Source organism: Eumetopias jubatus, unplaced genomic scaffold, assembly GCF_037043125.1.
Source record: "Eumetopias jubatus isolate StellerSeaLion01/CBP00866 unplaced genomic scaffold, mEumJub1_p1.0 scaffold_15, whole genome shotgun sequence".
Taxonomy (NCBI): domain Eukaryota; kingdom Metazoa; phylum Chordata; class Mammalia; order Carnivora; family Otariidae; genus Eumetopias; species Eumetopias jubatus.
Genome location: NW_028274821.1, coordinates 45909630 through 45934608, shown reverse-complemented (window position 1 = coordinate 45934608; position 24979 = coordinate 45909630). Strand labels below are relative to the sequence as shown.

The following is a 24979-nucleotide window of genomic DNA, read 5'->3' as shown; positions in this document are numbered from 1 at the left end:
GAGCCAATCCCTCATAATCAATCTCCTATATATCTATATATATATCCTGTTGATGTTGTTTGTTTAGAGAACCTTGATATGCCCCCAAATATGGTGGTGTACCCTACTCCCAAGATAGATGTCAATTTCCAGCTTTTATTCTTACTCAAGGTGGTAAGCCCAGAGACAAAGACTTTGAGGACAGAGACCATGATCATCTTTGTAGGCCCTGACCAGTTTATTGAACAATTACTTTGTGCCAGGCACTATGGATACTTGCCTTATATTATTTCAATTAATTCTTACAACAACACAATGAAGTAGTACTCTCAGTTCAGCTTACGAAGGAGCTAGGCTCAAAGGGATAAAAATAACTTCAAGGTCATACAACTAGTAGGTGGTGGAGTCCAGATGAAGCCACAGGTGCTGAGGTCAGAGCCCATGCTCTTAATCATTAGGCTACCCACTTCCCTAGCAGACCCTCAACAAACATTTGATAAATTGAGCTGGTAATTTGTATAGTGCTTATGATTTCCAAACTCATTCAAGTGGAAAACTTGTGTATTCCTCTAAAGGTCATGTCTTAGATTCTAACATTATAGGTGAATGAAAACCTCAGCATTACCACCAGGTGAGGAAAATGTTTGGTTGTCTCTAAAGGTAGTGGTGAAGTCTGGAGACACATGGTTTTTCTTGGCTTAGGGATCTACATTTTTTTTCCATATCATTTCTTATTGTAACTTAAAGGTGAAGAATCCCTTCTAGGAGGAGGGTGGATGTGAAGGGAGGAGGAGGGAAGAGAAGGCTCCACTTTTGGAGAAGGTAAAAGTCATGAATCTATGCCTTGACTTACATGTATATGGGCAGAAAGGCCACCAACGCAGTGGGCTTTCGGGGCAGAGACTGGACTTGGGAGACAACTCCACGGTTGTTTCCGTCCCTAGTCATTTCAAACCCTGCTATAATCTGTGAAAGAAATGAACCTGATTGCCTTAGAGTTCAAGATAATTCTATTCCCATTACATTTCCTGAATTAAAAAGGAAGTGGCTCAGTTTGGCTCTGAGCCAGTTGATCCTCAACCCCCCTCCACTCTACTTCTCCCTCTTGACTTTCATGCAGAAAGATGCCCTGAGTGGTGGTTAGCAGGGAAACTGAAATCCAGAGGATTGTTCGCTTTCATGAAGTTCCAAGTTCATTTACATCTTTCCTCCAACACTCATCACTTTGCCTTGGGGTGAGCTTGTTGGGCCCCCTTTGTGTGCAGCTCTGAGTTACAAATCACAGGGATTAAATTCTCATCCAAGGCAGACTTCTTCCAAGATGGAAGAGCAAGGTATGATGTATTAAGCAAGTAAGTACATCATAGCATCTCAGGCCAGGGAAAGTGGCCACTCTGCTCCCTCTCCTTCCCTACTTCCTTGAAGAAGATGGGGCCTCACCCTCCATTAGGCCCCAGGGACAGGAATGAACAACAGTTGAGGGAGAGAAGGGGCAAGGGAGAGAAAGGGATATGGATTTCGTGGAGGTTAAGAGTTCAAATCCTCACCTCTCCTGAGATACTCAAGCCCCCAGTCTCTCTCCCTAAGCTTCACTGGCAGCTACTACTGAACAGAGTGACCCTTTCCCAACCCAGGAATGGGCAAGAGAAACCCCTTTCCCCAGCTCAGCTGAGGCAAATCAACTCAATGGCAAAAAAAAAAAAAAAAAAAAAAAAGGCAGAAAACTCAAAGCATTTTCCTAGATTGCTCTTTTCAGGTGAGAGTGAAAGCTGCTAGTATTGAGACCTACTGTACGCTGAACATGGGGCTAGGTTTCTTACGAATATTAATCCAAGCGAGCTTCCATTTTACACACAGTTCAGATCACTGGGGCTCAGAGAGTTTAAGAGACTGTGACCAAGGCCCAGGGTGGAGCCCAAGTCTCTTTGTTCCAAAGTTCAAGCTCGGTTACTGTCCTGTGTCCCTAATCCAAGCCTCCTGCTACCAGTAACTGCTCTTAGACCTGGGCAAGAGGGGCCCCAGTCTTGGGCCCAGAGCTTTAGAAGTAAGGAGTCTGCAGCCCCAAATTACAGTCACAGGGATTAAATTCTCCCCAGGAGGTAAGGAGTCTGGGGGGCCAGGAGGCTCTGCCTACCCAGGACCCACCTTCCCCCTTACCTGGCCCCCTTCCATTTTAGATTCTACTCTGGATACCCAGGCTCCTGGACTCTCTGACCACAGGGCTCCAGCTAGGGTTGCCAGATTTATCAAATAAAAATACAGGATGCACAGTTAAATTTGAATTTCAGATAAGCAGTAAAATAATTTTAGTATAAACATGTCCAATGAAATATTTAGAACACATTTAATGCTAAAAAATAATTCATTATTTATCTGAAATTCAAATTTAACTGGGAATCCTGTAGGTTTTCTGGCAACCTTAGCCTTAGCTCACTTCCAGGACCTGGTGGGCTTTTTCCTGGTGGTGATTTGAGTAGGGATGTGCACAGAGCCCAGATAGGCACACTTGGGCATCCCAAAGGCATGCAAGCGAGAGTCCTCTCAGGGCTAGAAGGAGCCTGAGGAGGAGAGAAGGGGGACTGACTGGAACCCTTCAAATGTGCCCCTGTTAGGGGTGTGCTGGCTCCCTAACCTTATAGATTGCTTTATTCTTGAACTTCATTTGTGATTTCCGTTGTCCACTGAGCTCACAGAATAGGACCCCTTTTATTTTGCTCACCTATGACTTGATCTGGGGGGAGGGGGCTAGGTGTTAGAAGCAGCTGCTCAGAATCCCCATCTAAGGGAAATGTAAATGTTGGTACAGATGGCTTCATGGGTTTCTCAGTCTATGAGAAGGAAAAACTGCAGATGGGAGGGTCAAAGCTTTTGGTTTTACTGTGTCAAGGGTGCCTGTGACTATGAGTGGGATGCTTCATCTCTTGCAGGCCATCCCCTGCTCCCCCCATTCCTAACATGTGAAAAATATCCCTGCCTCCTAGAGGACTGTGGGGGTAAAATGAAATAACACGGGAAAGCATCAGAGTCCTTGGCAGGTGTCAAGCCTCCCATAAATGTAGTTGAATCTGAATAGGTAGAAATAGAACCCAGGCGTCTCCTTTCATTCAGCCTCAGCTGGACCACCCACAAATCCGTTTCCAGTTGGGCGCCCCTGGGATCTTCTGGGAAGCAGAGAGGACTCCTAAATCACAGAACAGGGATGTCGCCTCCAACCCAGTCTTCTGGAGCATTGCGATAAATGAACCCAGGGACATGGCCTTTCAGAAGCACCTGACTCTAGGGCTGCAACTGAGAATTACTCTACACCATGGGAACTATGCCATTTCATCTGTCTAGAGGACAGGGAAGACCTGCCCACCAAGCCAGAGCTCAATCATTTATCAGAACAGAGAGCTGAATCATTCCCATGAAGACTGCCGAGATCAAGTCTTACTAAGAATTAAACAAAAACCCAACTCCTTTCTAGTGCCAGGTAAGTGCTCTTTCTTAAGCATGAAGTGCAAAATAGGAAAGAAGAAACATTCCAAATACATGGTACAACAGTGTTCTCAGTGTGCTTCCCCAACCTCCTCTACTTGGTGTTAACACCTTCCTGATGCCTTCCCTCTCTACCTTCTTTCTCCCTCCACCCTCCATTAACTTCTAAGTGTCCGCTGCAATCCTTAGAAGATTTAAGAGGAAGGTGGTATACTGTGATGCAGAAAAGGTGGACTCTGGTGTCCAAAAGACTTCGGTCTCAACCCCAGGCCTGCCATTTGCTGGCTAAGTAATCATGGGTAAGCTACTTAACCTTTTTGAGCCTCAATTTCTCTTTTAACAGTGAATTACACAACCTACTTTAACTTAGCACAGTGCCTGGTGCCTAGAAGGTACTCATTAAATGGTGGCCATTATTGAAGATGTTTAGGATTATACCTTATGCTCAACAAAGTATAAATGGTAGGTGCTCGGTAAAGCATAAAAGAATGGAGGGGTGCCTGGGTGGCCCAAACGGTTAGGGGTCTGCCTTCAGCTCAGGTCGTGATCCCAGGGTCCTGGGATCGAGACCCACGTTGGGCTCCCTGCTCAGTGGGGAGCCTGCTTCTTCCTCTGCCTGTTCCCGCTCCTGCTCATGCACTCTTTTTCTCTTTCTCATGAATAAATAAACTCTTTTAAAAAGAATGAATGGAATACTTTGACATGTTCTCTTTGCAGGATTTACACAAAAGCAGAAAGTTGGCCAAAGGAGTAGCCTGGGGTGGGGGGTTCCCTCCTGCCCTGAGACCCCAGACTGGAGGGCTCCTTTGGGTCTCACATTTGTGAATCCGTCTCTAGTTTGGCCTGACAGTGTAAGACACACCTCACTTCTGCTGGCCCACCTCTTCCATCCTTCATTGATCTGGGTCACGTTTACCTGTAACCCATCCCTGATCCCTGCAGGACCAAACAAGTAGGGAGCCATAATTAAGACATTATAGGCACATACTTTCCACATCGCATAATCACCCTACAGTCTGGTACCAGTGCCTTGACAAGCTTCCTGCTGCGGTCCACTCTGCAAACAGTTCCACCCACCACAGGAGAAAACAATTCTACTTTTCAGGGCCAGAGAAGACGGATTTTGTGCAGCAGAAGCCTTTCAATTATTCAGGATGCTGGCGTCTTTTTTAGTTCAATTATTCAGGGGTTTCTGAGTACAGGATTGTAAATTCAGCATTTGCTGGTCCTAGAGCTTGGACTCGATTGGTTTAGATACAACCTGCTCAGTAGGTCCCAAACATGACCGTGACTATGGCCAAGAGAAGTGGACATCTCTCTGACAGAATCAAGCACAGAGGAAAATTTGTCTTTGAAAAGTTTTGATTCGCAGCCTCTTGCCAGTATCAGTGGAGTGCTTACATGCATGAGGATCCTTTTCCTTTCCAGCCAACACTGGCAGAAAGACTTCTGGAAACCAAACAGCTATTTATGTATAATATAGACACTTATTTCTGGTAAGTTCTTCCTCTCTACCCTCCACTCGAATAGTATCAACGTATCCTTCTGAGAATTTCAAATGGAGGTTAGGTTACCTACTTGCCAACCAGGATGCCATGTTTTCCTGTTTCAGATGAGAAACCAACTTAAGGCTAAGGTACCAGGGTTTCCAGGTTCCCTTTGGAGAAAGGATTAGCCCAGGGAGGCATGTTTTTTTGTTTTTTTGTTTTTTTTTTTAAGAAAGCACTGTTGGTGCTAAGATATTTAACACTCACCACTTGTCCCCTCTATTGTGCTGCATTCTACTGAGAATATCTAGAAAGTGAATGAATGAACTAAAAATAACCAGGGATCATTCAACAAACATTCTTTGAGCATCTAAGATGTTGATTTGGGGTTGGACAAGGAGGATTACAACGATCTCTAGATCCTAGTCCCTGCTCTTGGAAGCGGAGACAGATATTTAAAAAAAAAAAAACAAAACACACAAAAATCTAAGTTTAGACACTTCGAGATAAAAATAAGAAAAAAGCATATGATAATGAACCCAAGACTGGACTGCCACCAGGGGAGGTTGACAAAGTCATGAACGGAGCCATGTGATTGTCTGCTGATCTCCAGGCCTTGCTTCATGTCTGGCACGTTTTCCATTGTGTGAATGAAACCTTTGAGGCACTTTTTGTTTAAGAGTCTCCAATTTTAACAAATAAAACTTGAATATACTGTTTACTGAGTGCCTAGTGTACACTAGGCACTGTTGTAGTTCTTTAGGTATATTAGTTGATTCACTACGCCCTCAGAAGTCTGAAGTGGTATTAATATTATGCTTTCATTGGGGCACTTGGGGGGCTCAGTCAGTTAAGCATCCGACTCTTGATTTTGACTCAGGTCATGATCTTGGGGTCCTGGGATTGAGCCCCATGTTGGGCTCCACACTCAGCTCGGAGTCTTTCTCTTCCTCTGCCCCTCCCCCAGCTTGTGCACATGCTCTAAAATAAATATCTTATGCTTTCATTATGTAAATAAGAAAATCAAGGCACCTGTCTGTTGGCCATTTGAATGTCTTCTTTGGAAAAATGTCTGTTCATATCTTCTGCCCATTTCTTGATTGGATTATTTGTTCTTTGGGTGTTGAGTTTGATAAGTTCTTTATAGATTTTGGATACTAGCCCTTTATCTGATATATCATTTGCAAATATCTTCTCTCATTCTGTCAGCTGTCTTTTGGTTTTGTTGACTGTTTTCCTTTGCTGTGCAAAAGTTTTTTATCTTGATGAAGTCCCAATAGTTCATTTTTGCCCTTGCTTCCCTGAAAAAGTGCTCAGCATCGCTCAGCATCAGGGAAATCCAAATCAGAACCTCAATGAGATACCACCTCACACCAGTCAGAATGGCTAAAATCAACAAGTCAGGAAACGACAGATGTTGGCAAGGATGCGGAGAAAGGGGAACCCTCCTATGCTGTTGGTGGGTATGCAAACTGCTGCAGCCATTCTGAAAAACAGTATGGAGGTTCCTCAAAAAGTTGAAAATAGAGCTACCCTACGACCCAGCAATTGCACTACTGGGTATTTACCCCAAAGATACAAATGTAGTGATCCGAAGGGGTACGTGCATCCCAACGTTTATAGCAGCAATGTCCACAATAGCCAAACTGTGGAAAGAGCTCAGATGTCCATCAACAGATGAATGGATAAAGAAGATGTGGAATATATACACAATGGAATATTATGCAGCCATCAAAAACCCCGAAATCTTGCCATTTGCAATGACATAGATGGAACTAGAGGGTATTATGCTAAGTGAAATAAGTCAGAGAAAGACAAGTATCATATGATCTCACCGATATGAGGAATTCTTAATCTCAGGAAAAAAACAGGGTTGCTGGAGTGGTGGGGGGTGGGAGAGATGGGGTGGCTGGGTGATAGACATTGGGGAGGGTATGTGCTATGGTGAACGCTGTGAATTGTTTAAGACTGATGAATCACAGACCTGTACCTCTGAAACAATACATTATATTTAAAAAAAAAAAGATAGTAGGAAGGGAAAAATAAAGGGGCAGAAATCCGATGTGGAGACGAACTGTGGGAGACTATGGACTCTGAGAAACAAACTGAGGGTTCTAGAGGGGAGGGGGGTGGGGGATGGGTTAGCCTGGTGCTGGGTATTAAAGAGGGGGCATGTATTGAATGGAGCACTGGGTGTTATACGCAAACAATGAATCATGGAACACTACATAAAAAACTAATGATGTGATGTATGGTGATTAACATAATAAAATAAGTTGAAAACAAACAAACAAAAAAAGAAAATCAAGGCACCAAGATGGTAAGGCACTTGATCAAGTTCACATAATTACATGGTAGAATTTGGATTTGAACCTTAGCTCAGACTTTAGGATCTCAATTTTTAATCACTGTACTACACTGCTTCCTGCAAGTTAATGTCCTCTGTCTTGACCATAGGAATGTGATGAGCTGTGTTTAACAAGAAACAAATGGAAATGGAACTTGGATAGCCTGTATTTCCCCCAAAGATTAGCACACTGGGGGTTACAGGAGAGCAGTAGAGTAATAGTGTGGCTAAATCACAACTCCCTCTCCCCATCACCTGCCCCAGATCTTGCAGCTTTCCTAAATTGCTTTCTTTGACCCAAAGCAAGCATCTACTTCCATAACTCCACACAAGTCCAAGTTCCCAGGGGTGACTGGCCCTGGTTGGTGGCCTTTGGGGCTTCTGGGAGAATCCACAATGCTGCAACCACCACAGTGCTTTATCTTCTGTCTATTGCTGTTCAGATGCCCATATCTAGAGCAAGTGCCTTAGCATCACCATCTCTCCTCCCTCTGCTGGAGGCTCTTCTCTTCCACATGCTTCCAGCTATACACGAGTGGGGGGCCACGACAAGTTGGGGCCTGGGTGCCAGGTTGAATTGTACACACAATGGAGGTCGTCACAGTCCGCTTTTCTTCTAGGTCTCAGCCTCTACCTGGATCAGGGAGAATAGGGGTGTTTCTCTCCTTCCCTCTCGGGGCAATAGCACAGAGCTGAGAAAATGGTCACAGCAAGTGCCCGTGATCCAGCCAGCCAGTCTATCCCCTTCTACTCCGAGTTAGCCTCACCTCTCATTCTCCAGACTCATTTGTTTTCTATTGAGTTTTTTTTTTTTTTAATTTTGGGTGCCTACTCCCTTACTTGGGGATGCATGCTCCGTCCTCAACTTCCCTGCATAAGTGCATATGTAAGTCAGCTGGGTTTACCATAAAAGTAGCTGACAGATCTGTGACCCTCCCATCAGAGCCAGTCTTTGTACCTGAGAGCAAAAATTGCAGAAAAGCCTCGGTCTCCCAAAGAAGATGAAACCCAAGGACTTTGACCCCTAAGGTTTGATCCTTGGAAAACACTGTTTAGAATCTCTAGTTATGGGAAGATTATGTGAAAACCGTCCACAATTTCATTTGTTCCCAAGTCCTGTGACAAAAAGAAAGTTTTGCTTATTGTATTTGAGAATTGTAAACTGAGAATGTGCAAGTGAAGGAATTTGTCATTTCAAAGCTTCTAGCATTTCTTTGTGTTACAGGAGGTGGAGGTTTGGAGAAAAATATGACCTGTTTTTGTGGACTTCATTGAGCCTTTTAGTTTTGCAAAGGCAAGTGAAAATGCTGTTTTGAAACAAAGAGGGTGCAGATTTGAACTCTGAAAAGAGAAAACGGACCAGGTTGTTTTCATCGTGGATGGAGTGGAGTTTCTGTAACTATTTCCTTTGGGGGGAAAATGGTCTATTTCATAGCACACAGTCCCTGAATATTATTGTTAGTTGTTGGGAGACGTGTGCAAGACCTCGTTGGGGCAGCTGTCCCAGTAGAGCTGTGGGGAAACTATAGGTGGCAATATTAAGAGATCAGGTCTCCAGCCTGAGCTCAGGTGGTTGTTGAGCCTAGTTGGTTGCCTAGACTGTTCTGGAATGCCCCAAGGTCATGCTGATAGCCATGTGGAAGGATATAGAAGACACTGTTTTTGTAACAGAGCTTTATGGAAACGTGGCTGCTTCATGGTACCAGTCACCTGCAATTCATTCTGCTCAGGCTTCTCCTTAGAGATGTGTAAGCATGCATAAGATTATGCTTTTAGTTCTCCATTAGACCTTCAACTCGAGGGGCTGAGTTGTCATTAAGTATTTTTATGGCTGACTGGGTATTAAGACACCAGGAAGATGATGCAAATAGGTATGGACCACTTTGCCAGGTTATTACAGAATCACAAGGCTGAAGAAAAGTGAGGTTATACACCATCACATACCAAAGAAACCATCAACAAACCAGAGATTTTCGTTGGCAAAGTGTAGTTAAAGTATGTAATTGAGTTCAGCAGCAGAATCAACCTATCATGTTTATATTTTAAAACAATTGACTCTGTGTCCTGGCGTATATGAAAACCTGCCCATTTGCGAAGAGGCAACATTTCAAGGTGATTCAGAACCAGAGCATAAACCCGTCTAAAAGGAGCTTAATAATGATGCTAAGATGAAGTTACTTCTTGATGTTTGGACTTACAGAATGAACAATGTAGTTAATCTATCAGAAAAGATTTGGGAATTTCCCTTGGATGAGAGTGTGGGGGGTAAGCTATTCAAGTAGGTCCTTACGACGAGGTCCCCCACCCCCTTCTGTTAACTCAAATCAGAACAAGGACTCTAGTCCTAAATTATTTCCCTGATGTTAGTCAGAGTCCACCTCACTGGCTGGACGTATGTATTTGCAAACAGTCAGGTTTCCCCATAGGGGCTGTTAGGATGCACACATGGTTGAGAGAGATTACAAAAGTTGCATAGGCCCATGCAATATAAACATGTATCTAATGTATTTAAAATAAAGACAGATGGAAGAACGTGCCCGCTAGGTGACAAGACAGGAAGATGTATGTATATTGTGCCAGGTCTTCGTCACTATTGCTGCAGCCCTATACCAGGTATATATAGATCATGGCCTAGAGAATAGGGGCGCGCATATACCCACGGGAGCCCCAAAGAAAGGAAATTGCAGTAGGCACACAATTCATCTCTAGCCCACCTGCCAAATGTTGGCGGACTACTCAGGGTCACAACCCACATGTTGTGAACCACGATTTTACCTCCCTGGGTAGCATGTGGTTTGAAGGCAAAGGCTGTGAGTTTACGTTCCCGGATGCCATATGTATGCAGTTAGCAGACAACTATGGTCTCTTTATATGTACATGGCCACAAATCACTACAGATTGATGCCTGGCTGATGGACTTGATCTCCTGCGAATTCCCCATATGCTTCACCTTACTCCGAAATGCGGTAGAGGAAAATATGCAGTATGGGGAGCTTTTGACAGACAATATGGGAAGCCTCTACTTGTGGAGCCACGGTATATGAAGCTACAATGGGCCACGGTGGTGGCGGGTGAGGGTGAGGGGTTGGGGGAGACAACTGTTCCTTGATTTCCTTACACATTCAAAAAGCAACAAAAACAAGCCAACCTGCAGTCAAAATATAACTGGCCACTGGGGCTTTCTCCAAAGCAGTTCATTCTGATTCAGCCTTAGAAACTGAAAGGAAATAGCCATCTTCATGGTGTAGGGTTTTGTTCCCCTGACAAGTGTTGTGATTCCCAGGTTCTGTTTCTCGAACTTTTCTTTTGTCCTTTCTTCCCTCTGTGTCTTCTTCCCTTCCCCCCTTCCTGTGGACATACACATTTTGCTCACTTCATAAAAGGATTTGGGATCGCAAACAGGAACAGACGCAATTAATCAACCTCAGCACCACAACAATTGAGAGCACAAGCTGACCATAAAGACCAACAGAGGTTAGCATTATGGAGCCTCCATATAACTCAGTTCTCCTGGGAGTGGCCTTAGAATAAAGATCGAAGGAGGGAAACATTTTACATAAGGTTTTGTTATCAAAAAGGAAGAGCAGGGCGCCTGGGTGGCTCAGTCAGTTAAGCAAGGACTCTTGGTTTTCCACTCAGGTCACTATCTCAGGGTCGTGAGTTCAAGCCCCAGGTCAGGCTCCCCACTCACTGGGGCGTCTGCTTGAGATGGTCTCCCTCTGCTCTTTCCCCACTTGTGTTTGCTCTCTCTCAAATAAATCTTAAAAAAAAAAAAAAAAAAAAGCAAATTGCTTCCACATAGATGTCCCCAGAGGAGTGTACCAGGGGAGGAGAGTGGGACAGGCTTGAACGACGAGTTAGAGCCCCCAGCTCTTGTTTTTTTCATGAAATATTTTAAGTAAACAGGTAAGTAGAGAATGTCAGAAAAATCATCAGACCCATAACATATAGAAGATACCAGGTGTACCCACTCATGTCCCAGCTTTAATAAAACCCAAACTTTTCCAAATTTCTTCAACATTCGTAAGGACAGTATTTCAGATATGAGTGAAAATTCCTGCCACCTCTTTTCACTTTCATTCCCCTCCCTCCTCTCCTTTGCATGATTCTTCCTAGAGTTGAAGCACCCCGACTTTTTTTTAAAGATATAGAGAGCGAGGTGGGGGAGGGGCAGAGGAAGAGGAAGCGAGAGAATCTCAAGCAGAACCCCCTGCCCAGCACCGAGCCTTCATGGAGCTCGACCCCACAACCCATGAAATCAGGACCTGAGCCGAACCCACTGAGCCACCCAGGCACCCCCCAAACTTGTGACAATGTATTTTACGTAAGTACCCGCTACACATACACAAACTCTTAAAAGCATTTACCCTCCGTCTGAGGTTAGGTTCCCTAACAGCAGAGCCTAGGACAGAGTTGCTTGTGCAAGAGAAAACCTTTAAGAAAGTGAGGGAAGCAAGACAGAAGAGAGGAAGGAACTAAGCAAAGATGTGATTTCTGCCAAAGTCTAGCCTCAGTCTGAGCTCTTAGGGAATTCTGGGCTGTGAAAGCACCACAGATGTGTCTCACCGAGGCACAGGCACCTGACTTTCATGCCCCTTATTTATAAGCCATTGGCTGTAGATTACCTGGTGGTGGGGGTTGGGGGAGGACTGTAACCTCTCAGGCATTTCCAGTTGAAGTGGTTCCCATCAGCCAATGAAAAGAGTTCAGTTGTAAGCAGTTAGCAGCAGATGGGGGTGAGTGCACTAGCCCCATAAAGGAATCTGAGTCATCACTGGTATTGACTACACCTTCCGACCTCTGATCTAAATTCTGATACAATTTCCTCTCTCCTCCCCTCTACCTTCCTTCTATTCCTAGCTTACTAAGTTGATTTCATTAATTTAGTGAATTAGTGGGGGATGAAATGGATTCTTCAATAAATGGTGCTAGAATAATTGGCTATTTACGTAGAACACAAAGCAAAATTGTATCCCTAATCTACACACACATACACACAAATTCATGGATGAATAAAGATCTAAATGTATTGTTCCTCTCCTTCCCTTTCTTTCCCTACCCCTCTGTTTGGTTCAGTGCCCGCTAAAATTGATTTTGTTCCCTGTCAAGGGGGCACAACCTAAAGTTTTTGAAACACTGGAATTACTGGAATGTAAACATCTACATTAGTAGATACTTGAGCATGGTCCTTTCAACCATGCTAAAATATCTACTACATGCTGAAGTTTAATGTATATTTATATCTATATCCATATACGTTAAATATGTTGCAAACACCTTTTCCCTGCGTATAATTTTTTACATTGTGGTGTGTTGTGATGTGCAGAAGTTTTACATTTTTATAAAGTTGACTTTATATTTTCCTTTAGGTTTTATGCCCTTTTTTGGGTGCAATTATTATGAAATTATTTTCTAGCTTAGGGACATAAAGACATACTTCATTTTCTTCTAAACAATTTAAGTTTTTATTTGTCATATTTAGATCTTTATTCATCCACGAATTTAGGGGGAGCTGTAGATTAAAGAATGTAATTTTAGTTTCTATATAAATAGCCAATTATTCCGGGGCACCTGGGTGGCTCAGTCAGTTAAGCGTCTGACTCTTGATTTCGGCTCAGGTTGTGATCTCAGGGTTGAGAGATGGAGCCCCGCGTGGAGCCTGATTAAGATTCTCCCTCTCCCTACCCCTCTGCCCCGTCTCCTAAAAAAAAAGCCAATTATTCTAACAGCATTTATTGAATAAGCCATCTTATCCCCACTAATTTGTAATCGGTCAATTTTTTTGATCTACACAGGTCTGTTTTTCGGTCTTGATATCCTATCCCATTGATTGATGTGTCTATTCACCCGCACTGGTATCAAACTCTCTTAATTATTACAACTTTATGATAAATCATGATATTTGATAGGGCCAAACTACTCATTTTGTTCTTCAAAGTTTTCTGGGATACTTTTTGTCTTTCTTTTTCTCCCATATAAATTTTAGGATCAGCCTTTTAAGTTTCATGAAAATTTCTGGTGGATTTTGATCGGAATTTAATTAATATGTTAATTTGAGAAGACTAGATGTCTTTCTATTATTGAATTTTTTCCATCAATGAAAATGGCATGTCACTGTATTTATGGCATGTCTTTGTGTCCTTCAATGCTATTTTCAAGCCTTCCTCATAAAATTATAGCATATCTTTCCTTAGTTTATCCCTAGATTTTTTTTTACATTTCACTGATATTTGAGTGGTATCTTCTTTTTCTATTATATTTTCTTTTTAAAAAAGATTTATTTATTTATTTATTCGAGAAAAAGAGAACAAATGAGCGTGTGCGAGTGGGGGGAGGAGCAGAGGGAAAGAATCTTCAAGCAGACTCCCTATTGAGCATGACCCATGAGATCATGACCATGACCTGAGCTGAAACCAAGAGTTGGACGCTAACTGACTGAGCCACCCAGGTGCCCCTCTATTACATTTTCTATGTGATTATTGCTAGTCCACAGGAACACCACCGATGTTTGTATTTCTAAAACTCTCTTATTGATTCTAACTTTGCCTAGACTCTTTCTTAGACAATCATAAAATCATCAGCAAATAAAGAGAAGTTGGCTTGTTCCTTCCCAAGGTTTAGACTACTTATTTCCTTTTTTCTCTTATTTTATCAGTTAGGACTTTTGTTACAATAGTGAAGTGAATCAGTCACAGCAGGTGAAATGTTTTATTAAGATAATGCTTGTTACAGACTTATGGTGTTAAGGAAGTTCCCTTATTATTCTGGTTTGCAGAGATTTTTAGAAATATTGACAAATATTGGATTTTATCAAATGATTTTTTCTGCATCTATTAAGATAATTATATAATTATCTCCTTTAATCTGTACTTAAGATATATGAGAGATTTCCTTATGTTGAACCATCCTGAACCTTCCTGAGATAGACTGCTTGGTTTTTTATACACTGCTTAATGATTTGTTAATATTTTATTTAGGATTTTGCAACTCTCTGCAAATGTCTTTTTCTTATACAATCCTATACTCCTTGTCTGGTTTTAATATCAGTGTTATTATACTAACCTTGCAAAATGAGCTGGATATGTTACCTTTTCTTTTATTTTCTGAAACAGAGATCACCATATGGGATACAAAGACACAGTCTAGTTTTATATTGCCTACAAAAGACTGTGGAGGCCAAGCTATTTTTTTTATTAGGTAGGTTGGAATACTTACATTGGTTGCATTTTCTGATATATTTGAATTTATTTCTACCATTTTATTTTAGGTTTTCTGATCACCTTCTTTATTCTTGCTTATTTTCTTTTACTTCCTTTCTTCTCATGGACTGATAGGATACCTACATTCTTCCTACATTCTTTTCTCCCTTCTGCTTTTTTTTTTTAAGATTTATTTCTTTATTTTAGAGAGTGGGGGATGGGAGGAGGACAGAGGGAGAGAGAGTCTGAAGCAGACTCTGCGCTGAGCACAGAGCCTGACATAGGGCTCAATCCCATGACCCCGAGATTGTGACTTGAGCCAAAACTAAGAGTCAGATGCTTAATCAGCTGTGCCCCCCAGGCGCCCCTCCCTTCTGCTGTTTTATAAACGAGATTGTTTGCCTACCATTTTAGCTGCTACTCTTAGATGTTTGCCAAAATATATAAGCATATCTTTTTCTACCAGCTTTCAGGATCCATAGCCTGCCCCACTCCCATCTTTTAATTTTGTTTAGAGTTTTTGTTGTAGCTTTAAAAATTCAAAAATAGTTTATTTTTAGTTCTTTGTGTGTGTGTGTGTATGTTCACTGTTTCATTTCTTCCTTCTGGGTTAATTTTTCTTCTTGATTAAGGTAATCATTTAATAGTTTCCTTTGTAAGGGTCTGTAGGTGGTAAGCTTAGCCCTAAGTCTTTCTGTGGTGAAAAACGACATTATTTGTCTACACAATTGAAAGATTGTTTGGGCATAAAAATTGTGGATTGACAGTTATTTCCTGTCAACCCTGAGGATCTTATTCTGTTATTTTTGGCATTGATTGCAATGAAGGAAAAATCTGCTCTTTAAGAGCTTTAATTGTCTTCTAGTTTTCTTTGATAGTCTGCAGTGAATTTGTTTTTATTTTTTATTTTTAGAGAGGGGGAATGGGCAGAGAGAATCCTTTTTTTTTTTAAGATTTTTATTTATTTGAGAGAGAGAGAATGAGATAGAGAGAGCATGAGAGGGGGGAGGGTCAGAGGGAGAAGCAGACTCCCCGCCGAGCAGGGAGCCCGATGTGGGACTCGATCCCAGGACTCGAGGATCATGACCTGAGACGAAGGCAGTTGCTTAACCAACTGAGCCACCCAGGTGCCCAGGCAGAGAGAAACTTAAGCAGGCTACACACTCAGCGCAGATCCTGACGCAGGGCTCGATCTCACTACCCTGAGATCATGACCTGAGCCAAAATCAAGAGTCAGATGCTTAAGTGACTGAGCCACCCAAATGCCCCTGGTGTGAATTTATTGTTACATATTCTGTTCAAGACTTGGAGATGCACTTCCAATCTGAGAACTTACGTCTTTTTTCAATTTTAGAAAATAACTATTTATTATGGTTTGGGTCTTTCTCCTTTCTGTTCCTTCCTAAATTTCTATTCCATACTTTCTCCTCTTTCTTCAAACATCTAACACCTCCTCTACCTTCGTCATTCAAAATAAGTCCCTCACCTTCTACCCCAAGTTAGTTCTCTCATGTTCACGGTCTTTTCTTTCTCTCCAATTCACTTTATCACCCATCCGTTGGCACTAATTTAAAAACAAACCCAGAAAGCGACATCTTCTCATCACTCTCGCTGTCACCACTTTCCCTAAGCCACCATTACATCTGCTTCTCCCTCATCCTCATAGTCTATTCTTGGCATTTAAAATGTTAAGTTCCATCCCCACTCCTGTTGTACTTCTCATGGTACTTATCACAATTCACCTGTTTCTTCTTCTTCTTCATTATCTTCTTCTTCTGCTTCCTCCTCCTCCCCTCCCCCTTCTTCTTCTTCCCTGTCATAGTTTTCTTCTTCTTCTCCTCTTTCTCACTAGGATATAAGTTCTAGTGAGATAAGAATAAGGATGTTTTGAAGGATAAGGATTTTTGTCTATTTTGTTACTCCGCTCAGCACCCACAACAGTGTCATACATAGTAAGAATTCATTACATATTTGTTTTTTGTTTTCTTTTTAAGATTTTATTTATTTATTTTAGAGAGAGAGAGAGAGAGCATGATCAGGAGGGGCAGAGGGAGAGGGAGAGGGAGAGGGAATCTCAGGCAGACTCTGTGCTGACCATGGAGCCCAATACGGGACTTGATCTCAGGACTCTGAGATCATAACCTGAGCCAAAACCAAGAGTTGGATACTTAACCAACTGAGCCACCCAGGGAACCCCCCATTACATATTTGTTAAATAATTACATATATTTAAAGTAAAATTTATCTTAGATTTAGCAAGTCTTGGGCATTTCCTGTTGTGCCAAAATTTATTCAGATTGGGTATTTGCCACTTAGGTAGATGAGAGCTCAAATAATTGATGAGAAATATATTTCAAATAACTAAGAACATGACACTATTTTAGAGCATTAGTGTTCCATCCTGGATCTTAGCATTCTTGTATTTTTTTAAGTAAGGGCTTCGTGACTGTGTTCTAAGTAAGGAGATGATGAGACATGCAGAAGAAAAAGAAATAGGAAACTTTGCAACCAACTGCCCAAGTGAAAGCTAAATAAACAAACATACCAACCAACTCTCTTTCTGGGCTTATGATAGAGGTGCTGGAAATCACAGGAGACTTTCCTGGGACATGTGTTGTGTAACAAATCCTGACAAATACATGGATCGTCAAAGAGATTTCTATTATATATACTGAGAAGCTTTATGATCCAGGAAGTGGTCAGGCCATCTGGGATCTCCTGCTTACCCATATGGAGCTCTGACTGAATATGTGAGAATAAGAGGAAAGCTCAATTTTGTGAACATGAGCTGTTTGGAGTCAGCATGGGGGTGCATCAAAGGTGGTGCTGAAACAAAGGGATTGCTTTTCCACTAAGCCCTTATAAGCGAGAGCTGAGGGTAGTCAGTGTCTTGGAAATTGAAGAAGGAATGACAAAGAAGGACAGAATGACCTCCATTTCTCCAGGTGACAATGTTATAGGATGCTGTCACTGACCTAAAGAGACAGACAATTTTGGGGGATAGGGAATTGGTCAAAAATACATGGAAGCATCATGTTGTCAGGAAAACAAATTATTTTGAACTATAGAAACCAGCATGTTTTCTTCAGTGAAAGTAATAATTGCACTTACATAGCACGTTACACTTTTTCAAAGCATATAAACCACTTCCCTTGATATTTTCAACCCTATGAGGTAGATAGGACAGCTCATTTGAAAGCAAGAACTGAGCCATAATTCTTTAACCATGCTCTCCTACCCTCCTCGCCCCACCAGAATCTATTACAGTGTGGGATGGACAAAGTGCTTTTAATCACCCTTTATTATATCAATTTCCATTTTACAGTTAAGATCAAGAGGAATTATGAATTATAATTATTGTTGGTTGCCAAACATCACATAACCAGTCATGGCACACCTAGGACCCAGGAGCAAGTCTAGTAATTTTAAATTTTGTGCACTCAATATTCTATCATGTGCCCTGCCAAATGTGCCAATATCCAAAGACCACACAGATGCAGGAACAGGAAATACAAGTGTTCATGGCAATTATCCTGTGCCAAGGGTCATTGATCTTGAGGAAGAGCTACTGTTGACTTACCTAAAGCTTAATAATCTATCAGTGAAGGCACTGTTAAGAATTGCTTAACATAAGCACAATTTGCCAATTAAGAGAACCTTTTTTATTTTTTAAAGATTTTATTTATTTATTTGACAGGGAGAGACACAGCGAGAGAGGGAACACAAGCAGGGGGAGAGGGAGAGGGAGATGCAGGCTTCCCGTGGAGCAGGGAGCCCGATGCAGGGCTCCATCCCAGGACCCTGGGATCACGACCTGAGCTGAAGGCAGATGCTTAACGACTGAGCCACCCATGAGCCCCCAATTAAGAGAAGCTTAACACAGCCAATGTCTGAGTCCATCCAACCCAGGAAATTTTATTAAAATCTCCAAAATTGGTCTAGCCTCAAAGAAGCAGTGCCAAAGAGGTTCAAGAAGAACAAAACAATGTTGTTGTTGTTTTTTCAGTCCGAGGTGAGTTCCTTGAAAAGTCTCACTCTTTTCTCTTCAAGTCAGTGTCCAGTTCCAACACTGACATAGGTAACAAACCTCCTCACTGTAGCTTTCCAGTGTGTTCCTATATCTAAGTGGAAACCTGCTTCACACTGGGGGTATCTACCTGCTACCAGGAATATTCCCCTTAGTTCATTTCACCAGCAAGTGTACACGGTCTTTTCCATACTCTCTGCTATCCGTATTAACAATGTGTCTGCAGAACCATCTATTAATGGGAATGTTCTGGGGTCTACCAAATTTCATTGAGTAACTCAGTTTCCTAGCTTTCAAGAAAAAGGGGTCATATGGTCAGTTATTCAGCTTTTGGTAGCAGAATGGAGGAGGCCTAGTAGATCCTCAGGATGGTATATTTTTATTTTAGCAAAGAAAATGTTTCTCCTTCCAGTTAATCTTGATTAAGAAGTTCTGGGACCTAATATTTTGTAGCTAATACTATATTATATATTTAAAAGTTGCTAAGAGAGTAGATCTTAAGTGTTCTTTCCATAAAAAAAGAAATACTAATTGTGTGACAGGATGGAGATGTTACCTAATATGATGCTGCCAATCATTTTGCAATATATAAGTGTATTAAATCAACGTGTTGTACACCTTAAACTTATACAATATTATATGTCAATTATATCTCAGTAAAACTGGAAATAAAAAACAATGTCTTTCCATTGTTGGCTTTGAAGAAGTAAGCTATCAGATTATAAGAGGGCCCATAGAAAGAGCCTCATGACAAGGAACTCTGAGCAGCCTCTCAGGGTTGAGAATAGCCAATAGCCAGCAGCCAGCAGGATGGGGACCTCAGTCCTGCAAGTGCAAACAGATGAATTCTGCCAACAACATGAGAACTTAGAAGTAGATCTTTCCCCACTTGAGCCTCCGATGAGAACTCAGCTCTGGCTAACAGCCAGACCTCAGCTTGATGAGATCCTGTGGTGGAGAATCCGGTTAAGCTGTGCCTTCACTTCAGAACTACAGAAACTGGGAGATGAATGTGGTAATTTATTACATGGCATAGAAAACTAACACAACTGGGTACTAAAAGATATGGGCCCCTTTCCTTGAGCCAATCCCATATGAACTTGAATAAGTTATTTTGCCATGTCCAGCATCAGAACTAGGATTTCATAAGATGTTAGAACTCCAGGGAACAATCTTGTGACAGTGACCCCTGTTATATTTGTTTTTTCGACTGATCCAGAAAGTCTAAGTCTAAAAATCCCTGGCTTGAAGTCATTCTAAATATGGAGTACAGACACTTCTGGAGTGGTGTGCAATGCTCCCAACACAAGCTTGAGGGTGTGTGTGTGTGTGTGAGGGGGAGGTGAGTGTGTGTGTTGTGGTGGTGGTAAAACAACTTATTTAATGGGGCCAGAACAGTTGGATGGAGCATTTGAATCCAAGGGAATATAGAATGGAATAGCAAAATCTAATTATAGATCAATGACATGGAAACAATTCTATTACCAGGGTTGAATCAGAGACATCAGTAACTGAATGGACAAATATGAGAGGTAAAATTCATAGAGATTTTGGTGTGAAAATCAATCACAGCAAATGAGTAAATCAATTTGGAGATGGTGTAGGTTTTAATTATGGTGGCCTGTGGTGACTTCCTTGTTTAGAATTAATTTTCTCTTTGAGTACCTTTTGGAACCTCAGGCTCAATGTTACAGGTACTCCTATGCTCCTATATTGGGAATCTAGGAAAAGGGTTACCTCAACTCACAGACCATACCCTTTTAGAGAAGGCAAAGTGTTTGCCTAAAGCCTCATAGCATCATCTCAGGAAATAAATCTGGGGCTTCTTTTTTTTTTTTTTTTTAAAGATTTTATTTATTTATTTGACAGAGAGAGACACAGCGAGAGAGGGAACACAAGCAGGGGGAGTGGGAGAGGGAGAAGCAGGCTTCCCGCGGAGCAGGGAGCCCGATGTGGGGCTCGATCCCAGGACCCTGGGATCATGACCTGAGCCGAAGGCAGATGCTTAACCGACTGAGCCACCCAGGCGCCCCTAAATCTCGGGCTTCTAATTTCCAGCTGACTGTTTTCTTTGAGATCCCTGAAAAAATGGATATAATTGATTTAACAAAATGCTTGGAGGATGCAAAAGTGGGAGGTGTTGAAAGTTCCAGTGAAGATAGAAAGGCAATACCAAAAGCCAACCGAGATCAGGAATATGGGCAGGAAATAGCTAGATGTGATTCAGATCGGAGAACAAGAACCCAAAATATCTGGGGAACAATAATTTGAAACAGATACTCTCCAGGAGAAAGCAATTTGGAAAGCATTTGTATGGTGAGACCTGGGTAGCACTGTGAAGACAAATGGGGTCTCTAATGCTTGTGCAGCGGCCAAAAATGGCCACACTGGGTTTGGAAGCCACAGCTGGAGAGGGTCAATGGATATGGAGGGAGGATGTATTTCTGCAAGTCTAAGTGTCTGAATCTATGCTCTTCCAGTCCTTCTTGGCTGTGCACTCAGATCCGTCTGGCTAGAAGGGAAAGTCATGGATGATGTACTACTAATGACGACAAGGGACTATTCTTTTTTTAAAATTTTTATTGTTATGTTAATCACCATATATTACATCATTAGTTTTTTTTTTTTTTTTGCATTTATTTAACATTTATTGAGCGTGCTAGGTGCTGGGAATGTGTTGATAGCAAAACACAGGAATAGTGAGTTTTTGCCCTCAGACAGCTTGTACCCTAACAGAATGATGTAAGATACAGTGGGTTACACTGGGAAGTGATGGGAAGGAAAAGTACTCTGATGAAATGAGTAGTAGAACTGGTATAGTGAGAACTGCAGGAGGAACAGGCAGAGAAAGGTAAAAGAGCAGTTAAGGCTTCACAGCAAGATGTGCAAAGGCCCTGGGGAGCCTTTACTTCCAGGAGCACCCTGTGTGTTACTGGAATCAATGTAGATCACTGGAGTGGGGGGAGGGGGGGCGGAATGCACCAGCATGAAGCTACCAGAGGATTTTTAGTGCAGAGGGTGGGAGAGATGGGAGGTGTGATCCAATTTACTCAAGTAGAATCTGAGAAACATTTTATTGGAGAGAAGTGAGATGATAATAAGAGGGAGGCAGGATCAAATGAAATGTCAATCAGCAAGAACAGGTAAGAGTTGATGAGGATTGAAGCCTGAAGTCCAGAGAGACAGGAGAGGCCTAGTTCTAAAGATGTGTGGCTTCCACAGGTCAGGTCTTCAGTTTGTAGCCTGCTTGCAACTGAGCCTCATTCCTGATTTAGGAAATGGTAATCCTTAGAAGACACAGAAGATACTGAAGTACAACTTGACATCATGTCTCTATCTCCTTGAAGAGAGCACATGGTTTGGTTTAAGTCCTTAAGTACCCCAATCTCGTCATTCAGTTGCTTCTGCCATTCTTCACATTGATGGATTTTCTTCTGTATTCCTGCTTGAAAATTTACAAATGTGTCTTCAAACAATTTACAGTCAAAAAGTAAAGTCTCGATTTCTTCATGGTCTGAATCAGAAGCAGTGTCACCCATGAGTCTTTCTTGAATCAAATGAAGTTTGTCTAATATTTCTTCAAATAAATCATTAAGAAGCCCTGCTCCCTTACATTTCTTAAGCAAACCAGTCTTCACAGCTGTGTGTCTGCCTTCCTCTTCCTTCATGAATCTATCTAATGTCAACGTTTCAGGTGGATGAATGTCTTTTGAGAGACATTTCTTCCTTCCTCTTTTTCTTTTCAGTCCATGTCCTTGTTTGGCCCTCTGATTGTAGTGAGGATGGAAGGTACCAGACGTTCCTGGGAGTGGATCATTATGAGCGTCGTTCAATGGAGCATGTTGTTTGCAAAACACTTTATAAATTCCTCGAGATCCATCAATTTGTAGAACTGCGTGGTCATTCTTGGCACAGAAGTGGTAAGTCTTGCTACAGGCTTTTAAATCACATCCCACGGTGGCTCCTTTTTTACTACAAAATGAACATTTCAACATCCGTCCTCTGTGGATTTCTTTCTTTACTGATTCCACATCAAAATTTCTGTCTTGATTATGTGGATCATGATCCTCAGATTCCACAAGTGCTGAAGAATACAGCAAACAATTTTCATGAGCAGCTATATTCTCTGATTTTGCAAAGTATAGGACACTATACTCGATGTCTTTGGGGGCAGAGTGCACATGTCCTTTTTTCCATCTTTTCTGCAACCTGAAAGACACCGGTGGGGTGGAGGAGCTGGTCCTGGGCGTCCTGGGTCTTGGACCGGTTGGCTCCCTGGACTGACTTGGCTATGGAAGACGACACTTGGTCCATGGCTGCAACCTCAGCGGTGCTCGGTGGCTGTGCCTACATCATTAGTTTTTGACGACAAGGGACTATTCTAAGAAATTGATCGTCTCAGCTCTCAGAGCAGTGGAGCCCCTAGACCAGTTCTTCAGGCTTGACTGAACTCTTTTTTTTTTTTTTCCCTGATACTCATTCAGATATTATCAAGGTCTCTCTGTGCCATACATTTAAAAAGGTTAGGACTCACTGGATGAGAAAACCACCCCCACCCTCTCCTTGTTCTTTCTAAATATTGTCAATTAAAATTTTTATATCAAAGTATTGTACACATATAGAGAAGAGCAAACAGTAGGTTTCCAGCTGAGTGAATTATAAAAACTGAACAGATCTGTGTAACCAGCACCCAGATTAAGATGTTGAACATCAACAGAACTCCGGAAGTACCCTTTCCCCCATGCCCTAGAGTAACCTCTTTCTGATCACCACTCAACGCCCCCCTGCAACAGCACAGATCGGTTTCGTCTGAACTTGAACTTTATATACAATTGTGAATTTTTCTTTTTCGGTTCAAGTACAATTAACATACAGTGTAGTATTAGTTTCAGGTGTACAATTCTTTTTTATTTGTAAGTGTGAACTATAAAGCATTTTGTATTTTTGTTTGTTTTTGTTTTTTGTTTTCTTAATTAAGTTTTTAATTTTAATTCTAGAATAGTTAACAGTTATATTAGTTTCAGGTATATAATACAGTGATTCAACAATTCTATACATTATTCAGTGAGCATCATGATAAATGTCCTCTTTAATCCCCGTCACCTGTTTCACTCATACCCCCCCCCCACCTCCCCTCTGGTAACCATCAGTTTGTTCTCCATAGTTAAGAGTCTGTTTCTTGGTTTGTTTCTCTCTCTTTCTCAATTTTTCCTCCATTGCTTGTTTGTTTTGTTTCTTAAATTCCACATATGAGTGAAATCATATGGTATTTGTCTTTCTCTGACTTATTTCACTTAGCATTATACTCTCTAGCTCCATCCATGTTGTTGCAAATGGCAAGATTCTATTCTTTTTTATGGCTGAATAATATTCCAGTGTGTGTGTGTGTGTGTGTGTGTGTGTGTGTGTGTGTGTGTGTGATATATATACTGCTCTTCTCTATTCACTCATCTATTGATGGACACTTGGGTTGCTTCCATAATTTAGCTGTTGTAAATAATGCTGCAATAAACATAGGGGTGCATGTATCCTTTTGAATTAGTATCTTTGTGTTTTGGGGGTAAATACCCAGTAGTGTGATTACCATATCTTAGCGTAGTTCTATTTTTCACTTTTTGAGGAACCTCTATACTGTTTTCCAGAGTGGCTGCACCAGTTTGCTTTCCCACCAACAGTGCACGAGTGTTCCTTTTTCTCCACATCCTTGTCAACACTTGTGTTTCTTGTGTTTTTGATTGTAGCCGTTCTGACAGTTGTGAAGTGATATCTCATTGTAGTTTTGATTTGCACTTCCTTGATGATTAGTTATGTTGAACAGCTCTCTATGTGTCTGTTGGCCATCTGTGTGTCTGCTTTGGAGAAATGTCTGTTCATGTCTTCTGCCCTTTTTAAAATTGGATTATTTGTTTTTTGGTTGTTGAGTTGTATCAGTTCTTTGCACATTTTGGATACGATTCAACAATTCTATATATTTCTCAATGCTCATCAAGATAAGTGTACTCTTAATCCCTTTTACCTATTTCACCCAGCCCCTCACCCAACCTCCTCTCTTATAGCCACCACTTTATTCTCTGTGTTTAAGAATCTCATTTTTTTGTTTGTCTCTTTTCTCTTTGTTTCTTAAATTCCACACATGAGTGAAATCATACCGTATTTTTGTCTTTCTCTGACTTATTTCACTTAGCATTATACTCTCTAGCTCCATTCATGTCATTGCAAATGGCAAGGTATCATTCTTTTTTATGGCTGAGTAATATTATAATGTATATATGTCACATCTTCATTTTTTAAAATTTTATTTTATTATGTTATGTTAATCACCATACATTACATCATTAGTTTTTGATGTAGTGTTCCACGATTCATTGTTTGTGTATAACACCCAGTGCTCCATTCAGTACATGCCCTCTTTAATACCCAGCACCAGGCTAACCCATCCACCCAGCCCCCTATATGTCACATC

General features: G+C 41.5%; 1 pseudogene; it reads right to left on the bottom strand.

Moving 5' to 3' along the window:
* Positions 1-21606: 21606 nt before the first annotated feature.
* LOC114212438 (PHD finger protein 11 pseudogene) lies at positions 21607-22793 on the bottom strand (annotated as a pseudogene).
* Between the last annotated feature and the right edge of the window lie 2186 nt (positions 22794-24979).